Source organism: Tamandua tetradactyla, chromosome 5 (assembly GCF_023851605.1).
Source record: "Tamandua tetradactyla isolate mTamTet1 chromosome 5, mTamTet1.pri, whole genome shotgun sequence".
Lineage (NCBI taxonomy): Eukaryota > Metazoa > Chordata > Mammalia > Pilosa > Myrmecophagidae > Tamandua > Tamandua tetradactyla.
In genome coordinates, this window is record NC_135331.1 from 187658251 (window position 1) to 187679014 (window position 20764).

Sequence of the window (20764 nt, forward strand, 5' to 3'; positions counted from 1 at the left end):
AATGCCCTTGTGTCCCCCAAATTTCTGATTCCTCAAAATCCTTAAGTTCTGATGTTGGATTGTGTGTAACATTTCCCATCTACGTTTTCCAATTTGTTGCAGCATTACGTTTGAGAAAAGATCAGCCATATGAACCTCTTCTGAAGGACACATTTCATAAATTAGACAATATATTCTTATCCATAAAGACAAGTGTTTTGAGAGACTGACTGTCATTGCCCTTATATATCTATCTGTGTGACCATTAAGAGGTGGAATTCTAGAAGTATCTAAAACCAAATGGGTTAAAAACTACTTTTAAGATAATAAACTAAGCCTTAATAGTTTAAGTGGGTGAATGTTTCAATCAACTGTCTATATAAAGTAAATGAGAAAACAAACTGGGCTGAATTAAACAAAATAAAACAAAACAAAAATTTCAGTTTATTAAAGAAATAAAAAAGCTAAAGAAATTTGCATGACCAGATTAAAAATATGAGGATAGCATCACCCTGAGACTTAGAGAAAGTTCATACCTAACTTCAATAGTCTGGAACACATTTTCCCCTCTCACCTTCTTAATTTTGCTAACATTCTCACAGCATCCAATGCATTATTGGACAAAAACTAGTTGTGTCTCAAGAGGCACAATGTCAATATAATAATTGTTTACTTTCCCAATAGCATCAATGATATAATTAAAAATTAGCTTGTTGTAACTATTGAAAGCATTAATAACATGGTAGAATTATAAATCACTACAACTGAAACAGATTTCCATAAGAGCAATCCAAAGTAGCTCAATAAAATGAAGACTATCAACAGTCTTTTTCTGTATTCTCAGCTTTACATCCCTGAGCTAATGACACATTACATTTACATGATTTACATGAGCAAGTTTATGATAAATTGTAGAGTCAACATTTTTAAGAACTCTAATCTGGCACATAAATTACTAATCTCATTTAATTCTCACATACTATCTGAGATAAGTAGCATTATTTAACTTTTACAAATAAAGATACTGAGACCCCAAGAATTTAAACGACTTGCTCAGATTTATGAACATGGGATTTGAGCAAAGTCTAATGGACTTCATAAGCAGAACTGTAGAGGTGAAGGAAGAAAATAATTAATTGTACGACAGTAAGACAGCAAGTATTTGAAGTACTTTATTTTTGTTTTTCATTAGAGAAGTTGTACATTTATGGAAATATTATGCCTAAAATACAGTCTCCATATACTGCCCCCAAACAGTTTTCCCTGTTATTCACACTTTGTATTCACATGGTAGTTTTGATTATAATTGTAACAATGTTACTGTAATTGTACCCTTAATTATAGTCCACAGTTTACATTAGTGTTCATTGTGTGTATTGTATAATCCTATGGCTTAACATTTTTTTTTATTCTAGTGATAGCTATACAACAAAATTTTCCCTTTTAACCACAATTCAAACATATAATTCAATGATGTTAATTACTTTTACAGTGCCATGCTACCATCACCATCACCCATTACCAAAACTTTTCCTCAACCCAGCAGAAATTCTGTACCAATTAAACATTAACTCAGCATTCCCTAACCCTGACTCCAGTCCCTGCTTAAATGTATTCTAGTATCTGACTCAATGAATTTGCTTATTCTAATTATTTCATATCAATTATATAGTATAATAGTTGTCCTTTTGTGTCTGGCTTATTTCATGAAAATGATGTCCTCATGTTTAATCCATGTTTTTACATATATCAAACATCATTCTTTTTTATGGCCGAGTAATATTCTTCTATATGAATATGCCACATTTTGTTAATTCTTACATCTGTTGATGGACACTTGGGTTGTTTCCATCTTTTGAAAATTGTGAGTATTGCTGCTATTAACATAAGTGCATGTTATAGACTATATCTTTCTAGTCTCGGCTTTCAGTTCTTTTAGTTAAATACCTAGAAGTGGCATTGCTGGGTTGTGTGGCAATTCTATACCTAATTTTCTGAGGAACACCCAAATTGTTTTCCCCAGTGGCTGTAGGATTTTATGTTCCTACCAACAATAGACGAGTGTTCATTTTTCTCCACATCTTCTCCAACACTTACTTTCAATTTTTTGTAGTAGCCATTCTAATGGGTATGAAATAGTATTTCATTTTGATTTGATTTACATTTCTCTAAGTGGCTGAAATGGCTTTTTTCATGTCCCCATTGGCTATCTATGTATCTTCTTTGGAGAAATATCTATTCAAGTCTTTTGTTCATTTTTAAAACTGGGTTGTTTGTCATTTGGTTGCTAAGCTATACGATTTCTTTAAATATTAAATCCTGGATATGTATACTTTCTTCCATGCTGTAGGATGTCTTTTGACTTTCATAATGAAGTCAAAATAATGTAGTATCCATTATTGAAAGTGGTATATTGAAATCTCCTACCATACAATGTAGAATTGTTCATTTTTTCCCTTCAAATCTGTCAATATTTTCTTCATATATTTTGAGGGTCTTCCAATACATGCATATGTATTTTAAATTTATGTCTTTTTGTATAATTGACCCTTTATCAGTATATAGGGACCTTCTTTGTCACTATATACTGTCATAACATAAAATATATGTCAAAACATATTTTTACTTAAAGTTAAAAATTTTATCTGGTATTAGTATAGCTACCCCAGTTCTCTATTGATTATTATTTGCATGGTGTATATTTTTTACACACTTTCACTTGTGTCTTTGAATTTAAGGTGAGTTTCTTCTAGACATTGCATAGTTAGTTCATGCATTTTTATCACGCTTTTTTAACCACTCTGCCAATCTACGCCTTTTGACTGGAGAGTTTAATCCATTTAAATTTAATGTAATTACCGATAATGCAGTACTTTTCTGCTATTTTGCTATTGGTTATTGTAAGGCCCTTACTCAGTAAAGCCTACTTCTATATTTATTTGATTTTTTTGTAGTGTACTATATTTAATCTCTTCTCATTTCTTTCTCTACATATTTTTCATATATTTTCCTTGTGGTTATATTGGGCTTAAATTTTATATCCTAAATCTATACCAGCTATGTTTGATTTGATATCAGCTTAACTTCATTAACATACACAAATACTGTTCTTAAACCCCTCCATCCTCATTTTTTTATTGTACTTGTTACAGTGTGTATCATCTATATATTGGATGTCCAATACCATAGATTTATTGCTACTTTCATGCATTTGAATTTTAGACTCCATAAGAATTAAAAAAGTGGAACTATATATGAAAAATACAATACACTATTATTGAGATTTATAATTATCCATATAATTATCTTACTAGAGGTTATTATTTCTCTTAATCATTTGATTCATTATCTAGTATAATTTCCATTCAGCCTGAATAACTCCATTTTGAACAGCCTCTAGGGAAGTTATAAATAAACTTCCTCAGCTTTTGTTTATTTGGGAATATCTAATCCCACCCTTATTTATGAAAGACAGTTTCATTCAATACAAAATTCTTGGCAGGTGATTGTTTTATTTCAGCAGTTTAAGTATTTCATCCCACTTTCTTCTTACCTCATGGTTCTGATGAGAAATTGACATTTAATCAAAATGGGTGTTTCTTGTACATAACACATTGCTTTTTCATTTCATTTTTTTCAGCTCTTTCTTTTTCCTTGGCATTCAGCAGTTTTACCTCTATGTGTCGGGGCATGGTTCTTTTAAAGTTTATTCTGTTTTAGTTTCATTTGGCTTCTTAAATGTGTATATACATGTCTTTCATTAAACTGGGACATTTTCTGCCATTATTTCTTTGACTATTCCTTCTGCCCTTTTCTCTCTTTCTTCTTCTAATTGATGTCAGCCTGGAAGATGAAAGGAGGAAATTCATCTCTGGCTTACCCTCACAGAACTTGTCCTGCAGGCAGAAGCAGTTTTCTGACAACTAAAGCAGTTTAACAGTTAAGTTGAAGCAGCCTGGAACAAAGGATTACCAGCTTTAAGACCTACAATAGAGTTCCAGGAAGAGGCAGAGGAAAAGTCAACTTCATGGAGAGCAGAGGGAATATTCGTATTTTGTTAAACTGGGAAATTCAAAGGATAGAAGCAAGCATAAGCCCAGGACAAGATGCAGGTGAACAGACCCTGCACTTCTCCTTGGGCTCATCTTCTTGAGAGGAGGACTGAACCCTGAAGCAGAACACCACACAGTGCAAAGCCAATTTACAAAGATTGTGGAAAGTATTTTTTTTTACATTGATTTATTTGTTATTGTTAGTTCCTGGCACTAAAGGAATTGTGTCATAGCACTAGCTGGATACAAGCTTAAGGAACAGAGAGATCAGGGACTAAATACTACAGTTGACACATTAAAATATTAAAACATAGTATAGGCAAAAAAAAGGCAAAAAATTAAAAAAAAAAAACGAATAGGAAATGATGGCCTATCCAAAGTAACAAGAAAGAAATGATGGCCTATCCAAGTGACAAAATTTAGAAACTACCAATGAAGAAGACAACACTTTCTACACACTGGAAAATTTTTTTAAAGTTAATCTTCAAAATACTCAAAAACAAAGGAAAACAGAGAGTATGAACAAAATGTTATAAGAAAAATGATGCATGAACAATGTGACAATCTCAGAAAAAGAGAAATATTAAAAAGGAATCAAACATGTTTATGGAATTTCTCATTATTTTAGTCACTGAATGTTTGAGTTTGCTTTTCTGCATTTTAATAAAGGTTGCCATTAACAACAAAAAAGAGGAACCAAACAGAAATACTGAAGTTGAAGATCATACTAACTAAAATGACAAATTCCCTTGAAAGTATCAACAGAATAGAGCTGGCAGAAGAAAGAATTAATGAACTTAAAAAAACAAGACGACTGAAATGATTCAAGGTGAGAAGCAGAATGAAGAAAATGAACAGAGGCTAAGAGATGTGCTTCACTGCAAGCATGGACTGGTTCCAAACCAGCTGAATAAAAAAAGATGGGGGAGGGGCAAGCAAGGTTTCCATGAGCGTCTACTTTTTTTTTTTTTTTTATCAGTACTTGCTCAGTTACAGCAACTCTTTAACTGGTTTTGGGGGTTTTGACAATGAAGGTTCTGCCAGTTTTTCTAGTTGTTCAAAGATTCTGTAGGGAATGGCAACCTGCAGCATCTTATGCTGCCATATTGTTTGACCAGAAGTCTTGAGTAGCTTTTAAATGATAACAATTAAATGGTGTTTCATAAATTATTCCCCTAAATCCTCTTTTGATCCTGCATGCCCTTTTTTCTTTCTTTTCTTACTAGCTAAGCTTTTAGTTTCTAGAAAGGGTTTTCTCTTGTGGCATTTATTGTACTTCCTCACCTCTAGCTTACTCCTGCCATCTGGCTTTGCTTTCAACACTACTTGAAACTGCATTGTCTCCAGATGAACAATGATCATTAATTGTCATTCTAAACACCCTTTTCAATTATGTCTTACTTGTTCCAGGCAGCTGTTAACCCTTATATTCCAAGCTTCCTCGGACTTCACAAGGCTATAGATGCAAATTACTTAGCTTTGTGCTAATAGCTTATATTTAATTTTTCTAACCCATTAATCTGACAACAACAAAGCTATTTCTTTTGGAGAACATTTTCTCCTTGACTCCACTGATTTGGGGAAGGAAGCTTAAAATTCTTATTATCCCACCTCTGGGCCCAGTCAATCATAGTGATTAGTATAAGAAGTGGGCCAATCTGAGTGAATCTGTGATTTCCCTAGGATTTTTAACTAACGTAACAGGGAGAGAAATACCTGCTTTTTCTTCCAAGTCACTAAACTGAAAGAAACATGAATTTGCTAGCAGCCCAAGTTCCTTACTTCCTCCCCATCAAGACAGATAGAAAGTCACACATGGGGACACACACACACGCACACACATACATACACACAAACACTCATAGTGTATATGGAGGAAGCCATTTGAAGGGAAGGTAGAAACCTCTTGTGGGAAGGGAGGCAGAAACCTCTTTCCCTTACATTCCAGCTTCTGTGTTCGCCTACACTTGATACGTTGGGTTTCTGTCTTTCTGTCATTTGCTTTCTCAAGAGACCCTACTCACCTACCTACTGCTCTGTGCTGTGGGTTCTCCCTGGAACCAATGCCCTGTACTGTGATGATATCTCCAAAGGCCTCAGAACTCTGGAGCTTTAAAATTGATGCCTCCCAGCTCTGCTGTGATTTTTGAAGAAATAGGAAGATCTTCTTGGCTCTTTCTGACTTTGTTATCTGAGTATAAAGAGCAACACAGCTGGACGCCCATGTTTCATAGTTCCTCATGGAAAAACTTTGGCTTCTGCATCTACCTCTTCCTGATAGGGCACATATGTGAAAGAAGGCCTCTCTTCTTTAGCCAAAAACCCTTGAACTAACTTTCTTACATGCCTCCCTACCAGTTCCTCAGACAATCCGGCACACATCTGAGTCCTGGCTCTGCTACACAGGATTTGCTTGTTCCTCCTTCTTGGAAGAATTCTCCTTCACTTTATGAATCACACTTTCTTGGTTTTATCTCTGCTGTCTGGGTTTTCCATTCCAGTCTTCGCTGTAGGTTGTTCTTTCTCTGTTTTCTCTCTAAAGGGTGTTACAGAGTTCCATGTGTTCAATCCCTCTGTATTTCTAGCTTGCCTGCTATCCAGGCAACCTCATTCTGCAATATGTCATCACATACTACCCCATAAGCATAACTTTCAAATTTTTAACTACAACCCAGATTTCTGTCTTGAGCTCCATATCCTCGCATTGATCTGCTAACTAGACAAATGCATGGTTATTTGACAATAACTCCATTAGAAGCGATACAATTTTTATCTTCTTTCCCTAAAATTCCCCTGCCACTGGTAGGCATGACCATTCAACTGGTTGCCCAAACAAACACAAAAATTTGAGAGGTCCCTCCTGAATTTTCCTTTCCCTCTATTTTCATATTCTATCCATATCTAACATGCTTTTTCTATTTCCTAAACATTCCTCTACATATCAAGAAAGGTGAGTGTTGTGGGAGGAAAGGGACAGAAACCTCTTTCCCTTACCTTTTCAAATCCCATTTTCTGGATTGTTTTTCTCTTTTGCAAGCAAGGAGTTTATATTTGTTTCTTAATCCCTCTCAGGTTTTTGCTATATTACATACTCTTTCACTTGCTACATGAGAGCACTATAATTTTAAAAAGTATCTTCCAGATTCCATCATTTTATTTTTATTCCTTTATTCTTAACATGTCTGGGAAATTTTTCCCAACACTTTTCCTAACTGCTTACACAACCACTTAATATATGGCTTTCAATGTCTTAAACATGAGTTCTCTTCTGACCAGGCTGACCTCCCACCGTGCATGGAGGGCATGGGTGTGAAAAAGTCCCGAGCAGAACGGGAGAGTGGCAGAGATCATCCTCTTCCTGCCCAGACTGTCTTACAGGTTAAAAGGGAAGAGAAAAGAAGACCCAGATTATTATTTAACTTTGTTTTATTATCTTAAAATGTCTTTTATCTACACAGGCACAGAGACAAAATAGGAACAACATAAGAAATTCCAGAGTGGCAAGGAAAAGGTTAGAGGAAATTAAAAAAAAAGATTCTTTCAGTGTATGATATTTAATTTCATCATTTGGGGTTATGAGACATGGTCTTGTGGTCTATGAAAATGAGACAGGGGATTTAGAAAGTTTCTTAACTAATACTGGCCCTGAAAACTAAGTCTGTGGGTGGTCACAGACAAATTGCCTGGTACCTCCATTTACTTAGCTCAGGACTTAAGGTCTGCGTGGAGATTGTTAATGTGAGTGACAAGCCAGCTAAGTAAGAAATGTGCTAAGATTTAGTGGGATGCTAAAAGATGCTGATTTCTTTAGAATCATAATATATTTAATTTGTTATTGATAGGTCACCTCAAAACCCACAAAATGAGTGGGAAGATGAACACTGTGCAAGTACTCATTAAAAACATCCCCAAAAGCTGGAGGAAACTCCCTAATGATAAAGAATGGCTTCTTTGTGGTAGAAAAATCTCATTCCAGAGAGTAGGCATTGACTTGCATTGGTTTCTTCATTTTATGGGATACCATAGTTTTCTTGGACTATCTGACCACGTTTGATTTTCTCAACCCAACATTTCTGAGGGCAAAATATGATCTGTTCAATAAAATAAGTGTATCTTCATAAGCCAGATGAATGGCTTCCAGCAAGTATATTAAAGTTCAATGTGTTATATTTTATCAGAGGTAAAACATTTATACACTAATATATTTTACCCCAGGCAATGACAGAATGCCAACCACCTCAATCACTGCACATAGGCTGGATAAGACCTTTGGGTCAAATGAAGTCAGCCTCAGATTGCACTAATAATGCCACATGTATGTATTAAATGTACATCTAAAATACTTCTATTTTCATGATTATTAATTATTTATTTAATCATAGCAGTATTGTATTTTGTCAGGAGCTGAAGTGAGCTGCGAGTGCTGAGTTAAGCTGCCAGATATCACAAGTAACCAATTAAGACAATCAGGTCAAAATGAAAATAACGGTGAGGCCATTAATCACTTACTGCAGTGGTATAAACAAGAGGCTAATGCAGAGGAAATGCACCTGTTCCCTCTGTTCTGTTTGCCCCCATGGAATAGCACCACCATTGAGGGTCAGTTGGATACGCTACTCACTATTGAGTAGCCCTGAACTCCTGTAGTTTTATGTACAGGGCCTGGGAAGGGGATGGGTAGGAGGGGAAGAGTACCGAGTCAGAATGGAGAAAAGTGTCTTCAAGGTTTCCCCACTTTGCCCCGAATGGGGAGGTCTCAGCAGAGGTGTGTGAGGAAGGCCATGGGTTTGGAATGCAGGTATGTGTAAGAGCACGAGCAGCCAGGGGGCTGAGTCCAAGTGGGCAACTCCTCCCCAATATCCGGTGCATTGGCTGGGCAAGAGGTCTGTGCTGGGAGGGCAGCTTCTCCCCAACATCCCCGACATACCAGGTAAAGCCTACATAACTGCCTGTTTAGGAACTGAAATATCACACGCAGGATTCTGGCCAGAAGCCTGACTCTTCACATTTGTTTTCTCCCTTTTCTCCCACTGTATTTTTCTCATAATTGGTTGATATGTTACAACAAATTCTTTAGCTTTTTTCTGACCTCAAGTACATGGAATTCTGGACCTTTAAATACTCTGGATTGTGTAGATGAATCTGCATGTTCTTTCATATTCTTGCATCTGGCAGCAATATATATTTTCATTGTTCTGTGATATTTCTCAACTGAACGACTATCTACTTTAGTAGCCATAGTTTCGGTAAATTATCTACTCTAATGTTAATGAGCATTTCAGTTGTTCTCACTGTTAGGTTGCTAAGAATAAAGTTACTGTGAACTTAACTGTATATGTCTTTTGGATACTATAAGTAAGCACTCATTTTTATTGAGCTCATGTTTAGAACTGGAATTGCTAGGCCTTGTGGTAGACATATATGTGCTGTAATAATGCTGTTTCAGTTTCCTGGGCTGCTCAAGCAAATGTCAGGCAATGGTTTGGCATTACAATGGGAATTTATTTGCTTATGGCTTTGAAGCTAAGAAAAAGTGTTATTGGACAAAGGTGGCGAATTCTTTTGCCAGATGCACTCAATGACCAATTCCTGAGACACTGGGGTTTCAAAGAGACAAAGCGTTTCTTACTAGGCATGTAGTAGGAGATCATATGGCCTACTGTCTCCTGGAACTGCAGTAATTCTGATAGGTTTATTAGAGAAAAAGATGGGCAGCATTTAGGATAATGGCCCCAGATGATGTAATTAGAAGTGATCTCGTTCTTGAGCATGTGCAGATTGATTACTTGCTTAATCACAGTATGTATGAAAGAAAATGGTAGAATGAAGTATAGATAACTTGTAGGTTAAAGTCTAAGCTTCTGCACATGTCAGGTGGGACCAATTTGATTAGATCCAGTCTTGGTTATCAAGATAACTTTGGACTTGGGGTGGGTTAGTTCTGGGCTGACCTAAACCCTTCATTAATAAACATTACGGGCTGTCTTTAGTGATGACAGACTCCAAAGTTGAAAAACTGGATAACTGGGTACAAATGAAGGTTAGTCATAAGGTTTTTACAATCACGGGGCAGAAGATAAGGGCTATACAACCATAATGAGAGATCAAGGTGGCTAGATTACAATTTAGAGATTTCAGGTGATTGCCTCGGTCTACTCTAATATACCAGAAAGCAAAAAGAAATATCTATAGGATTCAGTATCAAAATCATCCCTTAAATCCTGATTTCTCAGCTACAGTAGTCCCAATCAAGTCATTATCAAGGTGGTGCTTTCTTCCAAAGGTTGGCATTCCATGGCTGGCTGCTGGTGTCCTTGGCCCTCAGCTAGTCACAGGGCAATGCTTGTGGCCTCTTCTGGCCTCTCCCTTCTCTTCCAGGCTCCATGGGTTTCAGCTTCTGGTTTTCCCTCAGGGACTTTCTCTCCAACTCTCTGAATTTTAATCTGCTTCTAAAGGACTCCAGTAAGACGATCAAGGTCCATCCTGATGGAGGAGGGCCATGCCTTCTGAGCTGGATCTTCAAAATGTCCTACTTAAAATGGGTTGATATCCACAGGAATGGATTAGATTTAAGAACATGTCTTTCTGGGGTTCATACAGCTTCAAACCACCACAAATGCCAAATAACTTCCCCACATACACTTCCAATTTTAAATACCCACTAATATTATTTGAGAGTTCTTCATGGTCACTTATATTATCAGTACTTTTAATTTTAGCATTATGCTGAATGTGTAGTTGTGATATAATAAAGAACTTGGCTGTCTTTGTCTCTCTCTTATCTCCAGAGAAATACCCTCTAAATCTTTGGAATTTCCTGTGATAGGAGTGTCTTTTCTTATTCATGTTGGGCCTGAGATCACACCTGATAGTTTAGGCTAATGAGATGATTCTGGGGAAAAGGCCATACTTTTACTCTTAGAGTGGGGGGACTGGCCAGACTAGAGAGACCTGTCATATAATTCAGGGGTTACGGCTTTGAGATGTATATCGGTGTGTCATCTGGGAAGTGAGAGGAAACTGGACGTTGGATCAATCACATGGGCATTGAATCAGTCATGCTTATGTAATAAGAACCCACTAAAAACTGGATGTTGAAGCTCAAGTGGGTTTCCCTAACTGATAATACACATTTGATATGCCAGGAGGATTCTACATAGAGAGGGCATGGAAGCTTTGCATTTGAAAGCCAGACTTACCTCATTCTGTGTATCTCTTCCTTTGACTTCTTCTGATTTGTATCCTTTTTTGCTACAATGAAATCATAATTACAAGCAAAGCACTTTCCTGCCTTCCATGAGTCCTTCTAGTGCAACCTGAGGGGATGAGGAAAATCCCCAATTTGTAGCCAAACGGTTAGAAGTGTGACTGGCACAGGAACCCCAGAACTTGAGGCTTATGTCTGAAATGAGGGTGACTTATGCCCTTAGTCTCTGGTTTAACTTTGGATAGAGTCAGAACTGTATTTATTGGTCTTAGAAGTTGTTACAGTAATAATGTACATTTTGGTATTAAATTTCCTAGAGGACTCTAATGATTTAGAACACATTTTTTTCTTTTTTCTGCTTTGGCAGGCTCCAGGAATTGAACCCAGGTCTCTGGCATGGCAGGTGAGAACTTGTTGAATACATTTTTATATGCTTATTGGCTATTTGCATATACTTTGTGAAGTTCCTGTTTGTCTTTTGTCCATTTTTCTGTTGTGTTTTCTGTCTTTTTCTTTTTGGCTTATAGGTATATATATATATATTTTATTCTGGATAAAATGGTAGCTTGTGGTTTTACTCTGCCAATGGTGATTTTTAATAAATAGATTTTATTGATATGTTTAATATCTGATCTTTTCTTTGTAGTGATTGCTGTTTAAATCCTGCTTAAGAAATTGTTGCCTATCCTAAGGGAGACTTATTGTTTTACTTTCCACATTTAGGTTTGATAGTTCTTGAATAGATTTTATATATAATATAACATAGGGTTTAAGGTTCATTTCTATTCATATGGATCTCCAACTGACCCAGGCCATTCATTGAAGGATTATCGCTTGTAGGCTGAATTGCAACTGCAATAGTGTTTATCAAAATGAGGTTGCTGCTTTTGACTGGGTCTCTTTCTAGGTTCTCTAACTTGTTCCATTGTTTGATATATCTGTTCATGTGATAATTCCTCATTGTCTAAATTACTTTTAGCCTCAAATAACTCAATATTTAGTAGTATAATCTTCCAGCTAAGCTTTTCTTCTTCAATATTTCCTTGGCTATTCTAAGTCCTTGGCATTTCCATGTACATTTTAGAATAAGTTTATAAATTTACACAGAATAACCTGATGCTGGAGTTTTGGTAGGGATTGCACTGATTTGGGGGAGAATTGATAGCTTATCAATATTGAGTTTTCCAGCCAATGAATATGGTATATCCCTCCAGTTAATTTGATTTTCTTTAATTTCTTTCAGTGATGATTTATAGATCTCAGTGAAGAGGTCTTGTGCTGTTTTAAAGCATGTATCCCCAGGTAGTAGATGTTTTGGTATTTTATTATAAATGGTATTATTTATAATATAAATGTCACTTTCCAATTATTTATTTATAATATAGAGAAATAGGGTTGATTGTTAAATTTTGGCCTTGTTTCCAGTGACCTTCCTAAATTCACCTATTATTTTTAGCCATTTATTTGTAGATCCTATTGAGGTTTCTATAGAAAGAATAAAATTATCGTTGAATAATGACTTCCTATTTTGTATTTTATTTACTTTTTTTTCAGCATATTAACTGGTTAGGACCTTCAGTGAAAGTGAAATTGAAGAGCTATTAATAGATATTGTTTAGTTATTCATGTTCAGTTGCCTTCAATATTTAACATTAACTTTTTATTTTCATAGGTCCCTTTATCAGATTAGAAAAATACACTTCTAATTCTTAATTGAGTTTTTTTTTTTTAAACATGAACAGGTATAAAATTTAATCAAATGCTTTTCTTATTCTATTGAAATCATCATTACAGTTTCACTCTTTTAGTATTTAATTTGGTGGATTATACTGATTAATTTTTAAAAGGTATTAAACCTGCTTTTCAATCCTGGTCCGAACTCTAATTAGTCATGCTCTGTTTTCTTTATATATATTAGTGAATGCAATTTGCTAGTATTTCAGATTCCCATCAGCAATGAATGAGAGTTCCTGTTCCTGTACATCTTGGCCAGCAGTTGGTATTGTCTTTTTCTTTTTTTAGCCATTCTAACAGATGTGGAAATATCACTTTGCTGTTTTAATTTGCAATTCCCTAATGACAAATGATGTGCATTTTTCACATGCTCACTTGTCATCTGTATATAGTCTTTACTGTGTCTGTTTAGATGTTTAGATCTTTTAACCATTTTTAATTGGATTTCGTACTTTGAGTTCTTTCTATACAAGTCCATATACAATATATATATAAATATTTTCCCCCAATTTGTGGCTTTTCTTTTCATTCTCCTAGTGTTCTTGGAGAAGATTTTAAAATTTTATGAAAGTCCGATTTATTAATTTTTCTTTCATAGATTGTGTTTTTGGTGATGTGTCTAAAAACTTATAGCCAAACTCAACATCATGCAGGTTTTTACCATGTTTTCTTCTGGAAATTTTATAGTTTTGAATTTTATTCACTTTCATTTTTGAAGGATATTTCCACTAGGCATAGACCTCTTTAGGCAAGTTTTACTTTCATTTAGGGCTGCAAAATTTTATTCCAATTCCCTTGGCTTTCCATTAATTTTGTTCAAAATAACCATAAGCTTCCTGGGTTGATATCTTTCATCAGTTAGAAAAAGTTCAGCCATTTTTTTTTCCCAAACACTGCTTCTGTTCATTCTCTTTCATTTTCTCTTCTTACTCCAACATGTTCTACATGTTTCTTACAATATTTTATGAGATTTTGATTCATTTTTCTCTCTTTGATTCAGTTTGGAAATTTTCTATTGGCTTGTCTCCAGTTCACTAACCTGCTTTTTGCTTTGTCCAATCTGGTCTTATGAATTTTTGATGAGTTTTTAATTTCAGATATTTTTAGTACTTGGATTTTCATTTGCTTTTGTATAGATATTGACTTTCTGCTGTAATTCTTCACAGTTTCATATATTTTGTCTTTCCTGTTCTCTATTTTAAAGCATATGCATGTCTTAGGCTATTTCCTTACAAGCAGAGTCTAAGGGATCTTTGTGCAAGTGGTTTATTGAGGAAGTGCTTTCAGATACAACTTGAGATAAACAGGATTGGGAAATGAAAGAAAGTTGGGAAAAGATGTTCATAGGTTGTTTGAAAATCTACCTTCTGCCTGATCCCATACTCTCTTAATGGCATCTTCTAATAAATGAAAATATCTTAATTATAACATGGTCCAGTTTATTGATATTTTCTTTCCTCAGTAGTGCTTTTTTTGCATCCTGTTCAAGAATTTTTGTCTATTTCTCAAGGTATTTTTCAGTGTTACTTTCTAAGCTTTTATTGTTTTACTTTACATAATTAGTAAATCTACTCAGAACTGATTATTGTATTGCTGTAAGATAGGAATCAAGAATCATTTTTTTCCAGGTGGTTATGCAATTAATCCAGCATCACTTGTTTAAAGGATCCTCCTTTCCCTGCTGCACTGCAGTGTTAACTTGTCACAAACCAAGTATTGATATGATGTGTAGGCCTGTTTCAGGATTCTTTTGGTCTACTTGTCTGTCCTTGTGCCACTGCTACTCTGTCTTATTTACTGTACATTTACGGTAACTCTTGATGTCTTATACTTCAAATCTTCTAATTTTGTTGCTGTTTTTAAAGATTGTCCAGATTAGTCTTGGCCCTTTTCATTTTAATGGAAATTTTAGAATCAGTTTGTCATTCTCTGCCAAAACAACTTTACTGGGGTGCTGATTGATTGGGCATTGATTGAATCTATAGAACAATATGGATAGAATTGATATTATTACATTTCAGTTCATATTCGCTTATGATTACAACTTTATGGAGATGATAACATGCAGAATTAACTTAGTAAAATCTAGTATAGATTAAAACATTGTCCACTTCCTTGAGAACGTAGGGCCTTAGACACTTCCTAGAAAATGCAGGGATTTAGAGCACTTGATCTCCAGTATTCTCCTCCCCACTTCGGCATTATTGTCATGATATATTTTACATATGTTTCAGTAACACAGGATATTATTGTTCTCAATAGCTAATATTTCTTTAGGGTGCCCACAAATTTACCATTCATTTTAACATGTCATTTGTGCCTGCATTTCTGTGCTCTTCTCTGGGATAATTTTTCTTCTTCCTGACTGTTTGGCTTTAGTATTTCTTTTTTTGAAATAGGCTAGTATTGAATTCTCCCAGTTTATCTGAAAATACCTTTATTTCATTTTCATTTTTGAGGGACATTGTCAATGTGTGTAGCCTTCAAGGTAATTGTTTTTTTTATATAATAATTTTAAAGAAATTATTTTAAAGAATAATTTTATTTCCAAAGTTTCAGTTGAAAAGTCAACTCCAAGTCATATTGTTGTTCCATTTAATGAATGTGCCTTTTATTTCTCTTCCTGAATTTAAAGGTTTTCTCTTCATTTTTGTTTTGTTTCAGTAGCTTTCTTGTGAGATGCCTAGGTGTGGCTTTCTTTATATTCTTCGCACTTCTGGCTTTTAAATCTATTGCTTGATGCATGTCATTGGCCATTATCTCTTCAAAATTTAACTGTTTCCTATTCTTTATTTCCACTGTTAAGGAGACCCAAGAGTGTGTATACTAGATCTCTTCTTATGTCCTAAATACCTCTTATGATTTTTTTTTTTTTTTTTTTTTTAACATGGGCAGGCACTGGGAACCGAACCTGGGTCCTCTGGAATGGCAGGCAAGCATTTTTGCCTGCTGAGCCACCGTGGCCCACCTCTTATGTTCTTTTATATATTTTTCATCCTTTTATTTCTCTGTGATTCTGTTTATATAGTTTGAATTGACTTATCATCCTCTTTTTAGTTGTGTCAAATCTGTGATTCATCACACCCATTCATTTATTTATTTATTTGTTCTTTTTTTATTTACTTATTTTTTGGTGGTGGGGATGCCCATTTATTTTTAATTTCAGTGCACATAACTTTTTAATTCTATTTCCTTATACTCTTTTAGATCCTAAGTTCTCTGGCTAAATGCATCATCTAATTATGTATTTTCTTGAGCAAAATTACCTAGGTTATTTAAAGACCATGGCTGATAACACCATTATTTGAATCACTTTTAGGTCTCTTTTTGTGTTTCTTCTCCACCCCATTGCTGCAACTTGGTTTTGTTTTTTGCATGTGAGGCCCTTTTTTATTTAGGACCATACGTTATTTTTGCAAGACCATATGGATTTTGAGAGACGTTCTTCTCATCCAGAGATGATTCAGTCTAACCTCAAGTAGTCAATTACATTAGGGTAAGATCATCTCAATCGAATTAAAGTTAAGCCTCTAGGAAACCTGCTGAATTTCATGTTTATCTTCCAGAATATAGTGCTGTAAGTGTCCCAACTGAGAGCCTGGGGTTTTTTTAATCACAGCATCTCCTCTTTGGTAAGAAGAAAACTTCATTTTTATCTCCCCCAAACTGTGTGACTGCCAAAACCCTCACTTAGAACCTCAGTACAAGCAGGTCATTTTTGTTTAGCTTGTTCTATTTAGGTATCAGCCATGCAGCAAGAAAAAAAAAAAAAAGAAAAATGCAATGTAGAAGGCCAGTAATTCCTGTATGCATTTCCCTTCTGCTACAGTGTTGGCTTCTTAATATTTTGGTTACTTTGCTAGTGCTGAACTCCACCTTTTACCTCCCCAACTCTGCTGGACAGCTGAGCGTTCTGTTCTGCTGCTATTTGCTCAGCTCTCCACTGGCTCATCAATCTCACACTGTACTCCGATTATGAAGAGGGAGATACCTTAAGAGGAAAAGTTGCACAGAATGTTGGGTTTCTTTCAATGAGCTTTACTTACCTCTGAAATCTAGGGCCCTCAAATCCTGCCTGCTTTAATTCTCTGATATCTTCAAACAGATGTGTGGATACTTTAGTGTTTTTTTTTTTTTTTGTGGGCGGGGGGGCGGTTCATAGTTTAAAAGCTCTGTCACATTTATACTTATTGATATGATAGATAAGTTTAGATTTATTTTTTATTTTATGTAATATCATGCTTTCTTAGTTTATTTCTTTGTTAAAAGAAATCTTACACTATATAATTCCCTCCCCCCTTTTGGTTGTTTTAATTATGTGCTGTCTGGTAATTTGGACATTTTATATTTTTATTTTAATGTTTACCTTTATAATTATATTGTATAATCACCAATTCTCTATTTCTTTAGAAATAAACTCTGTTCTACAATGATGAAGGGCAGAATTAATTTAATTCTGCTTCCTTCCTCCTCCTTACCCACCACTTAATTTTGGTTAATTAACTTACTGTTCTTGTGTTTAATTTGACACCTTCAAATATACAGTAATTTCTGCTATGACAGATTGTATTAATTTTTGAAAAATTGTATTCTATAAAATTGCTTTATAAAATGTACAATAGGGTTAGAAGAAGGCAACTCCAAACCAATGTAAACCATAGTACTAATAAAAACAGTAATTAGTTCCTGACGAGAGGACTTAGAATACCCAGGCAAGGAAGCCAGTGCAACTGGAGGCTGCCACAATAGATTTTTAAAATGCACAAACAGTGAAATGGAAATGTGAACACTTGAACTAGAGCAGACCTGGCGGTACTGAGCCAGCCCAGTTGGAGTTCAGAGCCAGCCCAGCTGCCACGGTGGGAGGCCTGGGAGCAGAGCAGCCTGCCACGCAGTGACAGCAGGGTCCGGCAGGGCGGGGCTACCCAGGAAGGAGGCGCACAGTCTCATTCTTCAAAAATGCAAAAGTGCTCTTATACCAGCTTATTTATCTCTTACTTCCCTTAATAAATTTCCCTCAATAGTTTCTTTTTAAAAATTGCCTTATATTAGGTAATCATAATTTTCACATTTGTTTTTATGTTCTCCCTTTTGCCTATGGTTCTTCTTTCCTGTTAATTTCTAGATTGACTCAATTCTATCTTCTAGTAGATTCTTTAATAAGACTTATGGGAACTAGATTCCCTGTATGATTGGAAGTGTGTAAAATAGTTTGCGTTCATGATAGAACAACAGATTGTATATAAAGCTCTTGAATCATCCTTTCTTTCCTTGAGTACTTAATAGTGATTGCTCCACTGTTTTCTACCTTCTAGATTTGTTCTTTGTTGTACAAAGTGTGAGGCTAATTTCCTCTAAATCATTTTACAAGGACTGTGAATTTTTCTTTTTAATCTGGATGGTCCCCAGTTATTTTATTCTTGAAATCTAGTATTTTAGTAGGTTACATTTCACTTTCATTTTTGATTTCTTATGCTAGTCTTTTATATTATTTCAATCTATAGATGCATGAATTTTTCCTGTAAAGTGTTCTTGAATTATAATAAAAATGATCTGTTCCATTATTTTTTAATGTTTTCTTCACTCATATCAATTGTTGTTAAATCTTCTTTGCTTGTTCACCATGCTGTATTTTCTTTATCCTTTTAACTCTTTGTCCCTTAAACATCATTTAGCTTACTTTCCTCAATTCTGTCCCTTATGTTTATCACTCTGTTGTTAATATTGTCTAATCTTCTTTATTTTATAACTTAAGATATTTTATCTTATTTTCTCTGATAGCTTATATATTTATTATGTTTTTTTCATGAGCTTCCCATCTTCATTTTTTACTTCCATCATTTCAGCATATATTCTTGTGCTTTTATAACTCTTATTTGTACTATTGTTTTATAAAGATGATTATATTAATATACTTTAAAATATTTGGTAATATACTTGCTTACAAAATTCATCTGCTCTGTGACATTTTTCTGTCCCATACTTAAGGTCTCCCATTTGTATTTTCTGTTTGTTTTCTTTTTTTCTGTCTTTCTATAGATCCTGCGCTGGCTCCATTTTGATTTTTGATTATTTTTTATCTTTGAATGACATAAGTTTTTCTGAACCAACTACTTACAATAAGGTTGCTTAGGAAAGGGACCAGGGTTGTGTTATAAGCTATAAGGTATTCTCTTTATAACATGGGGTTACAGGTAAGTTCAATTTGTTTTCTATTTTCCCTGTCAGTATAGATCATACTGGGGATCAGATCACTCTGATTCCCACAATGTAATATCTGCCTCACTGAAATCTTATTCATATTTTCTGCCACAGTTATTATACCCGTAAGTATATACCCATCAGAAATGTTGTCTCCAGGGGATACATACAAAAATATTTATAGCAACATTTTTGTAATAGTCCAGAATTGGAAACCATCAAAATGTCTTTAAATAGCAAATAGGTAATTTTGATATAACAATAATGGAATACAATATAGTTATGAAAATGAATGAACTACAACTATATGAAACTACACAAATGATCTCACAAACACAGTAATAAAATAATAAAAGAATGAATAAAAGAAGCCACTACATGAAAAAATTATGTACTGGACATTTCATTCCTATAAAGTTCAAAAACAGGCAAAACTAAGCTCCAGTGCTAGAAATCAAGCTGATATTTACCTTTGGGAAGGAGGAGAGGCTAGTTACTCTTTGGGACATTTGGACCTTTTGGGGGCACTGGTAATTTTTTCTCTCTTTACCTGGTTGGTGGCTATATGATTTATCATTTTCTGATAATTCATTGTGCTATAAGTTATATGCAGTTTACTGCATGTATGTTATATTTCAGTTAAAAGATAAAAATGAATTGGTGGACTCCTATTATGCATGGTGGAACTGCAGTACAAAATCTCCTTTCTCCAAGTATCTGTTATGAGAACACAAGTGATAATAACAAAAGTCCAATAGCAAAAAGCAGGGACACATGTCAGAAAACTAAAAATGTATCAGCCAAGATAAGAACAAGATGACTCTGGAGCAATACATTGGGATAAGGCTGCCATTCCCCCCTACCCACACCCTACCATATCTCAGAAACTCTACCTATGTGCCAGAAAATTCAGAGAATTCTAAATCCCTCAAGGCTAGAAAGAACAAACCAAGTGAGTATTATCTTTTGGCTCTTCTCACCGGGTAGTAATGGATTATAGTTAAAGGAAAGAAAAAAAGAAATAGAAGATTAGTGCCCACAATACTGCAACCAGGGATCATTCTACGTGTTTTAAATGAATTCTCATTTTTTTCCTTATAAGAAACCTGTCATTTTGCTACCTTATTATTCCTTTTTTTTTTTTTATGGTTGAGAAAGCTGAGACAAAGAAAGTTCAGTAAATTACCAAAGCCAGATAGGTAAATGGTAGAAGTTGGGTTTGAACTCAGGCAGCTATTTTGAAGTGATCAAGAGGGTTGATCTTGGATGAAAGTTAGAGTTCCAGAGCTATATGCTAAATCTGATGAAGGTCATTCCCCACTGGAATTAAATACACTTCCAGGTAGAAGCAGTGTCCAGTATACAACAATTAACAATCCCCAGAAGTGAGAAAGAAGTCCAGAGCCTGTTCAGCTGTCCTTCATAACTTCAGCTGAGTTCATCACTTTTCTGCTAAGTATTCAAGCTGCAGAATAAAAGCATGAAACATTAAATGCCCATCATTTAATTTTAGTTCATTAGGGAAAGCAAATTATTTTCAGATAAAGGGAAGTTAAGAAGTCATCCACTATAGCAGATTAATAGTCGATCA

The 20764-nt window shown here is 34.9% G+C and overlaps 1 protein-coding gene and 1 long non-coding RNA gene across 17 annotated transcripts in view; one reads left to right on the plus strand and one right to left on the minus strand.

Moving 5' to 3' along the window:
• The window catches only part of LOC143685172 (uncharacterized), a 189050-nt gene that overhangs the window by 108134 nt on the left and 60152 nt on the right, over positions 1-20764 (minus strand). The gene's annotated exons all lie outside the window — the stretch shown is intronic.
• The window catches only part of LOC143685175 (uncharacterized), an 87862-nt gene that overhangs the window by 50852 nt on the left and 16246 nt on the right, over positions 1-20764 (plus strand). For both annotated transcript variants that reach the window (XR_013176447.1, XR_013176448.1), the window contains one exon: positions 11606-11641. This is a non-coding gene — a long non-coding RNA (uncharacterized LOC143685175). The remainder of the gene's footprint in view (positions 1-11605; positions 11642-20764) is intronic.